The 15,133-nt window shown below is 39.9% G+C and overlaps 2 long non-coding RNA genes across 2 annotated transcripts; both read left to right on the forward strand.

Annotated features, from left to right (window-relative positions):
• The first annotated feature begins 2,994 nt into the window (after positions 1-2,994).
• On the forward strand, positions 2,995-4,014 carry LOC145015058 (uncharacterized). The gene is made up of 3 exons (XR_013665713.1): positions 2,995-3,058; positions 3,265-3,333; positions 3,941-4,014. It is a non-coding gene; the product is annotated as an uncharacterized LOC145015058 (long non-coding RNA).
• Positions 4,015-10,228: 6,214 nt separating this feature from the next.
• On the forward strand, positions 10,229-11,242 carry LOC145015059 (uncharacterized). The gene is made up of 3 exons (XR_013665715.1): positions 10,229-10,292; positions 10,493-10,561; positions 11,169-11,242. It is a non-coding gene; the product is annotated as an uncharacterized LOC145015059 (long non-coding RNA).
• Positions 11,243-15,133: the final 3,891 nt, after the last annotated feature.

The raw sequence follows: 15,133 nt of genomic DNA on the forward strand, positions 1-15,133 counted from the left end.
AACCGGTCATCATACCAAGTCAACCAAAAACCCGAGTTTTAAAACATTGTGTAACACCCTTCTTTAATTTACCATTACATACTCTTAACCCTTACAAGGGTTACTCAAGTCAAAGCCAAAGTCAAGGTCAACACCTTGGTCAAAGTCAACCCTAGGTCAAAGTCAACGTCTGATTGACTTGACTAGTCGAGTTGACCCAACAACTAGCCAAGTCCCTGAATCCTAAAAAAACACTAAGACCTCGATCCTACTTGTCGAGTCTTACACGCACTCGTCGAGCTCTACCTCATACAAAGTCGGAACCTTCATCAACTGACTCGACGAGTTCATCCTTGAACTCATTGAGTCCTTCTTCATGCAAGAAGGCCCCTTTTATCCCTGGACTCACTGAGTTCCTTATGAACTCGTCGAGTACGCCTTCATGCAGTTAGTACATGTCTTGAACTCGCTGAGTTCCATGATTTCCATGTCCAGATTCACATCTATTTTGTTGAGTCCTCTTCTAGACTCAACCGGATCAATCAAAATAGAAGAGGAGTGGGGAACCATACCCCGACTCGTCGAGTCCCATGAACGAATCGTTGAGTCCTCCAAGGTCCATGTCCATACAATTGATTTCTGTTGGGTCTAAAATTTGGTTTATACTTTGCTATTCTAAGCATTTATTGTTTTTAGTCTTGGGAGAAAATAGTTTTGGGTTTAATTTGTAGCTTGGACCGAAAACCCATGTGTTTTCAGTCTAGTATTGGGTTTGGGCCTTGAGTTTGTGTTCCATATATATATATATATATATATATATATATATATATATATATATATATATATATATATATATATATAAGTAAAGGGTGAGGAGTTAGGAGTAGTTCTAGAGGAAAGAACACCAGTCAAGGAGCTTAAGTGTGTGTACTCTAAGGTGTTCTAGAGAGAGAAAGTAGAGAAGGTGCAAGTGTGTGTGTGTGAATCTCATGTATTGATCATCATTCATATTATTGAATACATCATAGATTCATCATATTATTCTTCTCCTTATTCTCCATTTGATCTTGCATCATCCAATTGATTGGGATTCTGCACCATCAATTGGATCTGATTCATACATCGAACAAATTTGGGAGTTACAGTTGGTAACTGAGCTTGGATTGTAACAATCATTTTGGCAAGATCTGGAGCGTTTTTTTTCACTTTTTCTTAAATGATTTTTGCGTTTATAGATGGTTTTTGACAAAATAGTGGGAGTTTGTTCTTCGTGTTTTTCATAAACATGAGTTTTTGATCGAGTTTTGGGCTTAAAAGGGGTGAAAAACGTTGTTTTTTTTCGTAATCTGAGAATAAGGGTTTACTACCGATGAAGCGTTTACTATCGAAGAAGGGTTTACTGGCGAAGTCCGTTTACGGTCCTCGGACAGTTCACGGCCCAGCAGGAGTTCGGCCCACGTTCAACAGCCTCTTATCGACCCACTTGTGCGATCCTCGCATTTACTGCCGAAGTTCGTTTACGGCCCAACTCGTTTACGATCCTCGGACAGTTCACGGCCTAGCTCGTGTTCGGATCCAACCTTCGCATTTGCGGACCAGCACTGAATGAATCAAAAATTTTGGGGCTTGCTAGGATTCGAATCGCGCCACTCACTTCATCAACATGCCGTCTTACCTAGGGATGAGCATCGGAACCGGGTACCCGCTTTTGGAACCGGAACCGCCTCGGAACTGCCGGTTTTGGAATGAAACCCGCCTTAGGCGGTTCCGGTTCCGGTTCCTAAAGTTATGGAACCGCCTTAAGTGGTTCCGGTTCCGGTTCTCGTTTTTTCGGAACCGCTACCCGCTGGGTACACGCCGGAACCGGTTTATATATATATATATATATATATATATATATATATATATATATATATATATATATATATATATATATTGTAACGCCCGGGTTTTCAGGGCTAAGCATTTTTGTCAATGTAATAATCTAGGTCAACTATTGTAACTCTTTTTGAAGTAATAAATATGAAATATTTGAGTATTATGTGAATTATGTGTGTTTATGTGTTTATTATTTAATTATAAATGTATAATTAATAAAGAATAAAAATGAGCGTCAAAATTAAAGTGTGAGATAATCCCGATATCTCTACATAAAGTTGTAGAATATGTCTCAAGGTTTCCGTGCATATAAAGAATGCCGAAATCCGAGCTATAAAGAAGAAGTTATGGCCCGCCGAAGTTTTACGACAAAACCGGCACGACACCGGGAAACGTAAATAGTGAATTTACGATAGAAGACTTTTTAGCCTTAGCAATCTAAACAAAAGTCGTAGAATATGTTAAACTAAGAACATCGATAAAAAGAACACCCAAATCTGACTTCGTATGAAGAAGTTATGATTTTTCTAAGATTCGGCTTAGCAGTGCACGGCCTGAAACTCGAATTTTAGTTCGAGCGGTTTTTGGCTTACGCAACATAAATGAGAGTTGAAGATCTCATTAATAGGAAATCAACGGTAAAAAGACAGACAAAAACAGAGTCCGTATGTAGAAGTTATTAATTTTACGCAGACGTTTAACAGTATAATCTCCTTGTACTGTTAAATTTAAGATCGGTCGAGAATTAGCTGACGGTGTCAAAATGAAAGTTGTAGATCTTATTATTACCTACGCGTGGATATAAAGAACGTCAAAAACGGAGGTCGTATGTGAAAGTTACGGATTTTAGAAGTCGGAAGTGTGCTGTGCGAAAATGGGTGATGTGGCACAATCTTGGCCATTGCTTTCTCCCCAAGGCTTGCCACCAGATGGTGACATGTGGCACCAAGTTCAGCCACATTTCACCCTATAAATACCACCTCTCCCACCCTCATTTTCTTCACACCTTTCCCATTCTTTCTTCTCTTTACTCTCTCTCTCTCTCTAGAACCTCTCTCTAGCCCCGAAATCCCCCGAAAAGCCTAGGGAACCTCCCTAGCACGAGGCGGAAGCCCCGGAGTGCTCGAAGGCTCTGAGAAGAAGAGCTTTTCGGCTCGGGAACGCTGCTCCAAGCAAAGCCCGGTTTTCTATAAAACCCGCTGTAAGTGAGTTACGCCTACGCTATTTTTAATATAACTTTTATTTAATTATAGTAACGTTATTAGGAACTTATAATAAATACTTGGGCTATTATTATGGGTTATATAAGTATTTTTTGACGCTTATATAATAATAATAATAATAATAGCTAGACTATTAATTAGTCTCGACGAATAATAAACTAAACTCTAGCGGTAATAATACTAGGTTTCGTCGAAGAAAAATTCTTTTTAAGAAGCGAAGCGCTGTCTGAGTTCGGAATCACCACCTTTTCCGGTGAGTGCATAGTTACCTTCAACTTACACATAGATATGAAGTATTTTATATAAATTACGTGCTATGTGTGCATATTATCTGAATACTTGCTATCTATGCTAGATGAACGTTGTTATACATGTTTTCAATGATTTAAACTGTATATGTATTTTATATCTACGAAAATGTTGGGGTAAAACATGGGTAGATGTAATAGGTGATGTGTGATAAAATGATGAGAGGCCTCGATGTTGTTGTTGTTGATCCAGTCATCTAGCGGAGTATAGATGAAGACCACGGACTCTTCTAGACAGTCCAGTGGAACACTAGCAGGTTCGCAACCTGTAGGTGTTGTGAACGATGTGTTCACCGGTGTACTCCATCCCCCACATGGTTGCCTATTAGGACATTTATTGCTGAGGAATCCCCTTAGCAGTAGTGTCCGTCCCGATGATGATCCTTAGGCTAGGTCCCTTATGATAGGTGTTTAGGGACGTAAAGTGAGGATAACGGGAACGGGTAATCGGGTTATTGTTGATTGATGAAATTAATAAACTTATTGTGGGTTGAAAACCCTATGTGCTCACCAGGCTCCCAAGCCTGACCCACTCAGTTTTATGCATTACAGGTAGTGGCGCATGAGCATAGGTGTGATGTTTTGGACGAGGGATTACGGATATAGGCCTGTAGATATGAAATAATGTAGTAAGGCTTATATTGTACTGTTTATACTTTTGATCTGTACGAACATGACATCCCGAGTCTTTTAATGAAATACATTTCTATGGAAATGCTTTTGATAAATCTTTATCATATTATTGTTTTGGGACAAATTCCGCAACCCTTTTATTAAAAGATAACTCTGATTTTGAAATAAAGTATAAACAAAACCGGTCTTTTCTGGCCGTGATTTTGGGGATGTCACAGTTGGTATCAGAGCATTAGTTTAAGCGAACTAGGAATTTGTAGGATTTCTAGACTTAAACTTAGAATGCTAAGCGATGATTGTGAGGTGTGAGCACTAGCTTATTTTAGGAATTGTGCCTAAAATGCTTTTATGTGCTAAATGTTTTATGCATGATATGCTGTTATTTTGTTCGGGATCTATGGTCTGTTGCCGACCGGATCTGGAACCTTATGTGTTTAGGATTCTAAACGTACGACTACGATATTAGAACTAGCATGTAAACGTTTCGGAGTGATAAGGACGATTTAAAACGTCTCTCCTAAATAAAGATCTAAATCCACCTTATTCGGTATATAGATCAAGATGGTAAGGACCCGTAGTGGAAACGTAAACGCAAATGGGAACAGACACCAACCCCCCGTGATCGAGCAAATACCAGTTGTGGAAGCCGCTGCCGGACCAATAACGATGGCCGGAGTGCAAGCGATGATCCAGGCAATGTTGGATCGTCAAATGGAGGAAACCAGGCGTTTGCTCCAGCAAAATCGAGAGGAAGCGACTATTCAGCTCGAACAGCCCGAGTTGAACGAAGGGCAGACTGAAGAAGGAAACTACAGTGGGACTATTGGTCAAGCCAACCTACCGATAGTTAGGCAAAACCACCAGGATGGAGGAAATGATGGACGTGGATGCAAATACAAGGATTTCATGGCATCCAAGCCACCGAGTCTATCCGGAAGCCCGACGCCGGTGGAAGTCATGAACTGGATCTCTGAGATGGAGACAATGTTTGAGAGTTGCGAGTGTAGCAATAGGCAGAAGACTGCTCTTGCAGTTCCTCTATTGAAATCTGGAGTACTAAGCTGGTGGAAGCTATTAGCTGATTCAATGCCCAAAGGTGAAGCAAGCAAAATGTCGTGGGAGGATTTTCTGGTACAGTTGAAGATGCAATACTGCTCTGAGCAGGATCTTCTGGAGATCAGCAACGAATTCCAGAATCTGGAGAAGGGAAGAATGAGCGTTACTGAATACGCTGCAAGCTTTACTGAGAAAATGAAGCTTGTTCCTCACCTCGTCCCAACTGAACTCTCCAAGGTTAACAAATTTTCCCTCGGATTACCAGCGGACTTCGGTCCAATGGTCAAGCAAACTACCACTCTAAAAGCTGCCATCTGGGCTGCTAAGAATGTGGAGACCCAGATACGAGAAAAGGGTCTGGAGAGAGCGGAAGTGGGAGAGAAACGGAAATTTGACGGATCCTCGAGGTCCGGTAAGAAAGGTAGATTCTCGAAGTCTAGTTCGAGAGGAGGAGGATCAGAAGCAAAGTGGTGTGACAAGTGCAAGAAGAAGCACTCTGGGAAGTGTGATGGAGGGGTCACTTGTTACAAATGCGGAAAGCCTGGGCACTATGCCAACGAATGCACTCTTAACCAGAAGGCCTGTTATGGGTGTAATGAAGAAGGGCACATTTTGAAGGACTGCCCGAAGAAGAAGGAGGCAGGAAGACCCAACATACCACCAAAGCCGAAGGCGAGAGCCTTCCAGATGACGCTCGAGGTTGCAAAGGAGGCAGCAGACGTCGCTTCAGGTACCTTTCTTGTAAATGGTTTGCCTGCAAATATACTGTTTGATTCCGGAGCCAACTACTCCTTTGTGTCGCATAAATTTAGTGCGAAATTAGCATTACCTGTAGAAAAACTTGATAACGCCCTAATTGTAGAAGTTGCCAGTGGCAAATTCGTACCTGTTAGTAATCGTATTAGGAACATCGTCATTGACCTAAACGGAAACGAATTCCAGGAGGAACTATTACCCATAGAGTTAAACGGTTTCGACATCGTTTTGGGTATGGATTGGCTTAGCGCCAACGATGCCGAGATATTATGCCGAAAGAAGATAGTTAGGATAAACCCACCCGGAAAGGAATCATTTATGGTGTACGGGGACAAACGCAGAGTAAATTCTGGAATCATCTCCCTGATGAAAGCCAGGAAATGTTTGTCCAAAGGATGTGCATCATACTTGGCATTCGTAATCGATGCTAAGAAAGAAAAGAAAGAGGTGCAGAATATACCGGTTGTGTGCGATTATCCGGAAGTCTTTCCCGAAGATCTTCCCGGATTACCACCTGATAGGCAAGTAGAGTTTCGTATAGACTTATTACCAGGAACAACACCGATAGCAAAGGCACCTTACCGATTAGCACCGACGGAGATTAAGGAGCTCATGACGCAACTTCAGGAGCTGTTGGACAGCGGTTTCATTCGACCTAGTTCATCACCCTGGGGAGCTCCGGTGTTATTCGTGAAAAAGAAGGACGGAAGCATGAGGATGTGCATAGACTACCGAGAGTTGAATAAGACAACGGTGAAGAACAAGTATCCATTGCCGAGGATTGATGATCTATTCGATCAACTGCAAGGTTCGAGCTACTTCTCAAAGATCGATCTTAGGTCAGGATATCATCAGCTGAAGGTGAGAGAGCAGGATATTGAGAAGACTGCATTCAGAACAAGATATGGACACTACGAGTTCTTGGTTATGTCGTTCGGACTAACCAATGCTCCCGCAGCATTCATGGATTTGATGAATAGGGTTTGTAAACCATTCCTCGATAAATCTGTGATAGTGTTCATCGACGACATTCTCATTTACTCGAAAAGCCATGAGGAGCATGGCAAGCATCTACGAGAAGTGTTGGAGGTGTTAAAGAAGGAGAAGCTTTTTGCAAAGTTCTCCAAATGCGACTTTTGGATACGGGAAGTCCAATTCTTGGGTCATGTTGTTAACCAAGAAGGAATAATGGTTGACCCTGCCAAGATCGAAGCTGTAATGAAGTGGGAACATCCGAAGAATCCCACGGAGATTCGAAGCTTTCTAGGATTAGCCGGATATTACCGACGATTTATCCAAGGCTTTTCTTTGATAGCTGCTCCATTAACAGCTTTGACCCATAAAGGAGCTACGTATACATGGAGTGAGAAACACGATGAGGCGTTCGAGAAGCTAAAGAAGAAGTTATGTGAAGCGCCGATACTTTCTCTACCCGATGGAGTCGAAGATTTCGCAGTTTATAGTGATGCATCTGGAGTCGGGTTAGGTTGTGTTCTGACCCAAAGAGAAAAGGTGATAACATACGCATCTCGACAATTGAAAGAGCACGAAAAGAACTACCCCACTCATGATCTGGAGTTGGCAGCGGTAGTATTCGCCTTAAAGATATGGAGGCATTACCTCTACGGCACGAAGTGCAAGCTCTTCACTGATCATAAGAGTCTCCAGTATCTCTTTAATCAGAAGGAGTTGAACATGAGGCAACGACGCTGGCTAGAACTTCTCAAGGACTACGACTGTGAGATACTGTACCACCCAGGTAAAGCAAATATTGTTGCTGATGCTCTCAGTCGGAAAGTCAATCTTGAAAGAAGAAGGCCAAGAGCGTTAAGAATTGAAGTCGTCTCGATGATTGTGGAAAGTATCAGGAAAGCTCAAGAAGAAGCCTTAGAAAAGAATGACCGAAAGGAAGAACGTTTGGGAAAAACGTTAGTGTTCGGTACGAACAGTCGAGGACTGAATGTATTCCAAGATCGAATTTGGGTACCTAAGACGGGAGGAATAAGAGATCTTCTAATGGAAGAAGCACACAAGACCATGTACTCGATTCATCCCGGTAGCACTAAAATGTATAAGGACCTAAAACCCTACTACTGGTGGCCGACGATGAAGCTCGATGTTGCGAAGTATGTGGCTGAGTGCATAACATGTGCGAGGGTTAAGGCACAACATCAAAAACCGTATGGGAGTTTAGAACCCTTACCTGTACCCATGGGTAAATGGGAAGACATCACCATGGATTTTGTGACTAAACTGCCCAGAACGAAGAATGGACACGACATGATTTGGGTAGTCGTGGATCGTTTCACTAAGAGTGCACACTTCATAGCCGCCAACGAGAAGTGGTCTATGGATAAGCTCGCAAATGCTTACGTGAAGGAAATTGTAAGACTTCACGGTGTCCCTCTTACGATTGTGTCAGATCGTGATAGTCGTTTCACGTCAAGGTTTTGGAGGAGTCTACAAGAGGAGTTGGGTACAAAGTTGTGTTTGAGTACTGCTTACCATCCGCAAACTGATGGTCAGAGTGAAAGAACGATTCAGACGTTGGAAGATATGCTGAGAGCATGTACCCTCGAATTCCAAGGGAATTGGGACGAGCACTTACCTCTGGTAGAATTTTCCTACAACAATAGTTTTCACTCGAGCATCAAGATGGCTCCTTATCAAGCCTTGTATGGGCAGAAGTGTCGTACGCCGTCTTGTTGGCTTGAAGCCGGAGAGAAGCAGTTTATGGGCCCCGAGATAGTCCATGAGACTGCTGAGAAATTGAAGGTGATTAGGGAAAGAATGTTAGCAGCTCAGGATCGTCAGAAGAGCTATGCCGACAAGAAAAGACGACCGATAACCTTCGAAGTTGGGGATTCCGTTTTACTTAAAGTCTCACCGTGGAAGGGACTTATACGATTTGGGAAACGAGGAAAGTTGAGTCCAAGGTTTATTGGACCATTCAAAGTTCTTCAGAGGATTGGGAACCAAGCTTACAAGCTGGAATTGCCCGAAGAACTCAATGGTATTCATAACACCTTCCATGTGTGTTATTTGAGGAAATTCATGGGAGATGTTCCTGACATAATTCCAATCTCGGAATTAAGGATGGATGAGAATAAAAGGCTGATCGAAGAGCCTGAGGCAATTATTGACCGTAAGACTAAGAAGTTACGACGCAAGATGGTCGACTTGGTGCTAGTCCGATGGAAACATTCGAATGGGCCGAATCTCACTTGGGAAACAGAGGATGACATGATGAGTCGCTATCCACATTTGTTTGCTGATGCATGATTCCGGGACGGAATCATCCTAAGGGGGTGAGAATTGTAACGCCCGGGTTTTCAGGGCTAAGCATTTTTGTCAATCTAATAGTCTAGGTCAACTATTTTAACTCTTTTTGAAGTAATAAATATGAAATATTTGAGTATTATGTGAATTATGTGTGTTTATGTGTTTATTATTTAATTATAAATGTATAATTAATAAAGAATAAAAATGAGCGTCAAAATTAAAGTGTGAGATAATCCCGATATCTCTACATAAAGTTGTAGAATATGTCTCAAGGTTTCCGTGCATATAAAGAATGCCGAAATCCGAGCTATAAAGAAGAAGTTATGGCCCGCCGAAGTTTTACGACAAAACCGGCACGACACCGGGAAACGTAAATAGTGAATTTACGATAGAAGACTTTTTAGCCTTAGCAATCTAAACAAAAGTCGTAGAATATGTTAAACTAAGAACATCGATAAAAAGAACACCCAAATCTGACTTCGTATGAAGAAGTTATGATTTTTCTAAGATTCGGCTTAGCAGTGCACGGCCTGAAACTCGAATTTTAGTTCGAGCGGTTTTTGGCTTACGCAACATAAATGAGAGTTGAAGATCTCATTAATAGGAAATCAACGGTAAAAAGACAGACAAAAACAGAGTCCGTATGTAGAAGTTATTAATTTTACGCAGACGTTTAACAGTATAATCTCCTTGTACTGTTAAATTTAAGATTGGTCGAGAATTAGCTGACGGTGTCAAAATGAAAGTTGTAGATCTTATTATTACCTACGCGTGGATATAAAGAACGTCAAAAACGGAGGTCGTATGTGAAAGTTACGGATTTTAGAAGTCGGAAGTGTGCTGTGCGAAAATGGGTGATGTGGCACAATCTTGGCCATTGCTTTCTCCCCAAGGCTTGCCACCAGATGGTGACATGTGGCACCAAGTTCAGCCACATTTCACCCTATAAATACCACCTCTCCCACCCTCATTTTCTTCACACCTTTCCCATTCTTTCTTCTCTTTACTCTCTCTCTCTCTCTAGAACCTCTCTCTAGCCCCGAAATCCCCCGAAAAGCCTAGGGAACCTCCCTAGCACGAGGCGGAAGCCCCGGAGTGCTCGAAGGCTCTGAGAAGAAGAGCTTTTCGGCTCGGGAACGCTGCTCCAAGCAAAGCCCGGTTTTCTATAAAACCCGCTGTAAGTGAGCTACGCCTACGCTATTTTTAATATAACTTTTATTTAATTATAGTAACGTTATTAGGAACTTATAATAAATACTTGGGCTATTATTATGGGTTATATAAGTATTTTTTGACGCTTATATAATAATAATAATAGCTAGACTATTAATTAGTCTCGACGAATAATAAACTAAACTCTAGCGGTAATAATACTAGGTTTCGTCGAAGAAAAATTCTTTTTAAGAAGCGAAGCGCTGTCTGAGTTCGGAATCACCACCTTTTCCGGTGAGTGCATAGTTACCTTCAACTTACACATAGATATGAAGTATTTTATATAAATTACGTGCTATGTGTGCATATTATCTGAATACTTGCTATCTATGCTAGATGAACGTTGTTATACATGTTTTCAATGATTTAAACTGTATATGTATTTTATATCTACGAAAATGTTGGGGTAAAACATGGGTAGATGTAATAGGTGATGTGTGATAAAATGATGAGAGGCCTCGATGTTGTTGTTGTTGATCCAGTCATCTAGCGGAGTATAGATGAAGACCACGGACTCTTCTAGACAGTCCAGTGGAACACTAGCAGGTTCGCAACCTGTAGGTGTTGTGAACGATGTGTTCACCGGTGTACTCCATCCCCCACATGGTTGCCTATTAGGACATTTATTGCTGAGGAATCCCCTTAGCAGTAGTGTCCGTCCCGATGATGATCCTTAGGCTAGGTCCCTTATGATAGGTGTTTAGGGACGTAAAGTGAGGATAACGGGAACGGGTAATCGGGTTATTGTTGATTGATGAAATTAATAAACTTATTGTGGGTTGAAAACCCTATGTGCTCACCAGGCTCCCAAGCCTGACCCACTCAGTTTTATGCATTACAGGTAGTGGCGCATGAGCATAGGTGTGATGTTTTGGACGAGGGATTACGGATATAGGCCTGTAGATATGAAATAATGTAGTAAGGCTTATATTGTACTGTTTATACTTTTGATCTGTACGAACATGACATCCCGAGTCTTTTAATGAAATACATTTCTATGGAAATGCTTTTGATAAATCTTTATCATATTATTGTTTTGGGACAAATTCCGCAACCCTTTTATTAAAAGATAACTCTGATTTTGAAATAAAGTATAAACAAAACCGGTCTTTTCTGGCCGTGATTTTGGGGATGTCACACATATATATATATATATATATATATATATATATATATATATATATATATATATATATATATATAAACGTGTGTTACTTAGACCGGTTTAGAATATATTGGTACGATTTTATCCGTCTTTGGTCCGACTTGATTTGATTTAGATCGAACTAAATTGTGGTTTTGTCAAAAAAAAGTTAACAAAATTAATGCGACCGGGTTACCTGCTCCCGGAACCGGAACCGCTGGTTCCGGGACTGGTTCCAAACATTTAAGAACTGCTTGGAGCGGTTCCGGTTCCGGTTCTAACTTTCTAGGAACCGCCGGTTCCGGTTTTCGCCAAATGAGGCGGGTACCCGCCTACGCTCATCCCTAGTCTTACCAACTCATCTAGCAAACTACACGTTACATCTCTTCCCGATTTAATTCAAAAAGACTCATTGTTTCGCTACTAATTTCACAATTTTAAAATTTTTTGCCCAAAATTAAAATTTTCAAATTTTAAAGTTTTATTTTCAACCCAAAATTTTGGTTTTTAATTTTTGACTATCATTTTTGACTTTTTACATTAAAAAATTGGACTTTGACTTTCAAGTTTGACCTTTAACTTTAAACTTTGACTTTCTCGTTTAACCTTCAAATTTTTACTTATAGCTTTTCGGTTTGACTTCTAAGTTTGACTTTTCAAGTTTGACTTTTAAGCTTGATTTTTAAGGTTTTAAGTCAAAAGGAATTTTTTGATAAAAATGAGTTACTCAAACATCCCGGTCAATGAAGTTTCATGTTCTAAATCTTGTGCAGCTATAATTAAATTTCTTCATGAACAAAATGATTTACTAGAAACGGAAAATAAGGACCTTAAACATGAGGGATATACTCTTAGGAAGGTACAAAAACCCTTAAAAACACAACTAGAGGCCAAAACTAAGGATTTTCGAAAACTTCAAGAGGAATATAGCAACAAATGTGAAAACTATGACTATGTTAAGAAACAACTTGCCGAATTAATTGCCAAACTTGATGCATTGAAAGCTAAATATAATGATGATGAATTCACGTTTAAGAAATTTGATGTATCAAGTGAGGTAGTTGCATCTATGATTGAAAAACAACTAAAGTTCAAAGATAATTAAGCAAGGGCCTAGGGTATAATAGTGTTCCACTTCCCTTTAATGACAACTATAACCCACCCCTTGAGACCAATGTGGAAGAAATGCGTGCCCAATATGGCCAAAACCCTGTCCCAACTTCAGTTAAGACTGAACCATCTGGGCCTACTAAGGTTATTCATGTGAACGTTTCTGATGCTTCTACTTCTTGTGCAAGTAAAGTAGTAGAAGATGAGAACAAGGAGAACACTATTGAACAGACCAATGTCTCCTTGAACTCTGAATCTGTTGCTTCTAACTCAGTTACTTCTAAACCTGCTTTTGGTAAATACAGGCCACCAAAACAAGCAAAACAAATTTCCTGCTGTAATTGTGCTTGTGGGAACAAACAGAAACGAGGCAAGGATACGCCACCAGGGGCAGGAAGAAACAATTCCTATGTGAAAAAAAGACATGTTTTCACTGTGAAACACCAGGACACATTGCCAGAAATTGTCCAAATCAAGCATATGTTCCCTATTACGCATAAGGTTAGAAGATCGCACCATGAGGAAGATTTTCCAAAAGAAACCCTTTGAGACCACGTTCAAACAATGGCAACTAGAATGCGCAGAAGGCCAAAAATTAAAATCCCAAAAACAAGAAGGGAATGCTGGACAAGAAGCCAAGTTCAAGATATGCTCCTATGAAGGAAATATTGGTTAGGTCAAAGTCATCTCGACGACCGACTTCAAGGTTAAAAGCAAGTATTGAGCCACCCATCTGATCGAACAATAAATGGGTTAAACACAACTATAGATGGGTACCAAAGGTTCAGTCTCCCAAATGGTCTAATGATTCTAACATTTCTTATTCTTATGTTTGTGATAAGTAGGATATGTCATGGGATAGATTACCTTGCAAGGATGAAAAAGTTCGAACTAGTTTCGAAATGGACTAGGTTCCAAAGATCAACTGATCCCGCTCTGTGCTGGAGCAGCTATGGAGGCATATCATCAGACTTCGGTTTGTTAATAGTGGATGTTCCTGGAACATCATAGGGAACATCTCTCAACTGTACAACATTTAGAACTTTGTTTGAGAGTATGTGTCCTTTGTAGGAAGGGAAGAAAGGAAAGGATCACACATGACGTTAGTGCTTAACGATGTGAAGAATTTTTGGATCTGTTATGAGATTATGCATGCTATTCTCAGACCTTCTGGATGCAAATTCAATCGGTGACTTATGGTTTGAGTGTTCTTCTCGATACTCATGAGTTTTTCTTACAATGATTGGTTTTGAACGTAATCTTTTATTTTCTTATAGTCTTTCGTCAGTAGGTATTATTAGTAAGTGATATGAAGTATATTGCTAAAGGGAAATTTATGATTCATGTAATGCACTAAAGTCGAATTGTTTATACTCTGTGTTCAATGTGTTGGTAGGCACAAAGGATACAAAAGGAATAGACATCTATTGACACATGAAAGGACTAGACAATGTGAACTTAGATAGTTTCACTTGGACTGACCATACGATGCTTGGGTAGATTGAGTAGTGAGATAAACATGGGAACCTGCAGGATACACTAAAAGTCATATGTATCTAGAACTATGGCTTAACATTTCTTTGATGTATGGACTCATGTCCTTAATTCCGTTATTGATAGGGCGACTGGGGGGTTCTGATAAAGTAGGTATGTAGGAAATTATTTTCTTGCTTTGTATCCGTCAGTCATATGTTGCCTCCTTTGCGTGATTGGAACATATCCGACCTGGAATGCAACATATGCAACTCTATCTCTATGTATACCCTTATCTATGCAATTCTTTCTGTCTGTTAGCCATATGTTGTTCCCTCTGTTTGATCGAAAGATCTGACCTAGGAAATAACATATGCACCCTACTAACTCTCAAATTCTTTATCCATGTTAGTCATATGTTGTTCCCTCTGCGTGATTGGAAGAAATCCGACATGGGATACAACATATGCATCTCTATATCTGACTTCTTTCTTAATGATTGAATACTCACCTAAAGTAAGGAGTTCTTTGGAAGTTCTTGGTTACCAGGGTATATCAGGAAGCGGGAAACACCTTCTAATGCATCTAAAACTGAACCATTTAATAGGTTTTCTATAGATCTTGCTGCTTAATTTAAGTAGACAATAATATCCTTGGTCGTCGTCAGCTAAATGGTCCATTTAGGAATATATATCACAATGACTTGTCACTTATAATCTATCCAATTTGTGAATATCCTTTGTTTTTAAATGGACCACACAATATCGTTGATTGACTAGATCTAGACATGCAGGCGTGTGCTGATAAACGATATTGGATTGCTTGACAACTTTGATCCCATACATTTTTTGTTTTTATGAAATTTGTTCATAGTTTTCCTCTATGCACAAATTTAGGGGGAGAATTAAAAATTAAAAAAAAAACAAACAAAAATCAAAAAACCAAAAATCCAAAAATATTGTTATTTCTGTTTTATTTCTTTTTCAGAAAAATAAAAAATCCAAAAATATTTTTGTTTATGTTTTCTTATTTCAGAAAAATATGAAAAATTGTTTTATTTATTTTTTAGAAAAATCAAA

The sequence above is a fragment of the Lactuca saligna genome, chromosome 9 (assembly GCF_052625555.1).
Source record: "Lactuca saligna cultivar CGN05327 chromosome 9, ASM5262555v1, whole genome shotgun sequence".
Lineage (NCBI taxonomy): Eukaryota > Viridiplantae > Streptophyta > Magnoliopsida > Asterales > Asteraceae > Lactuca > Lactuca saligna.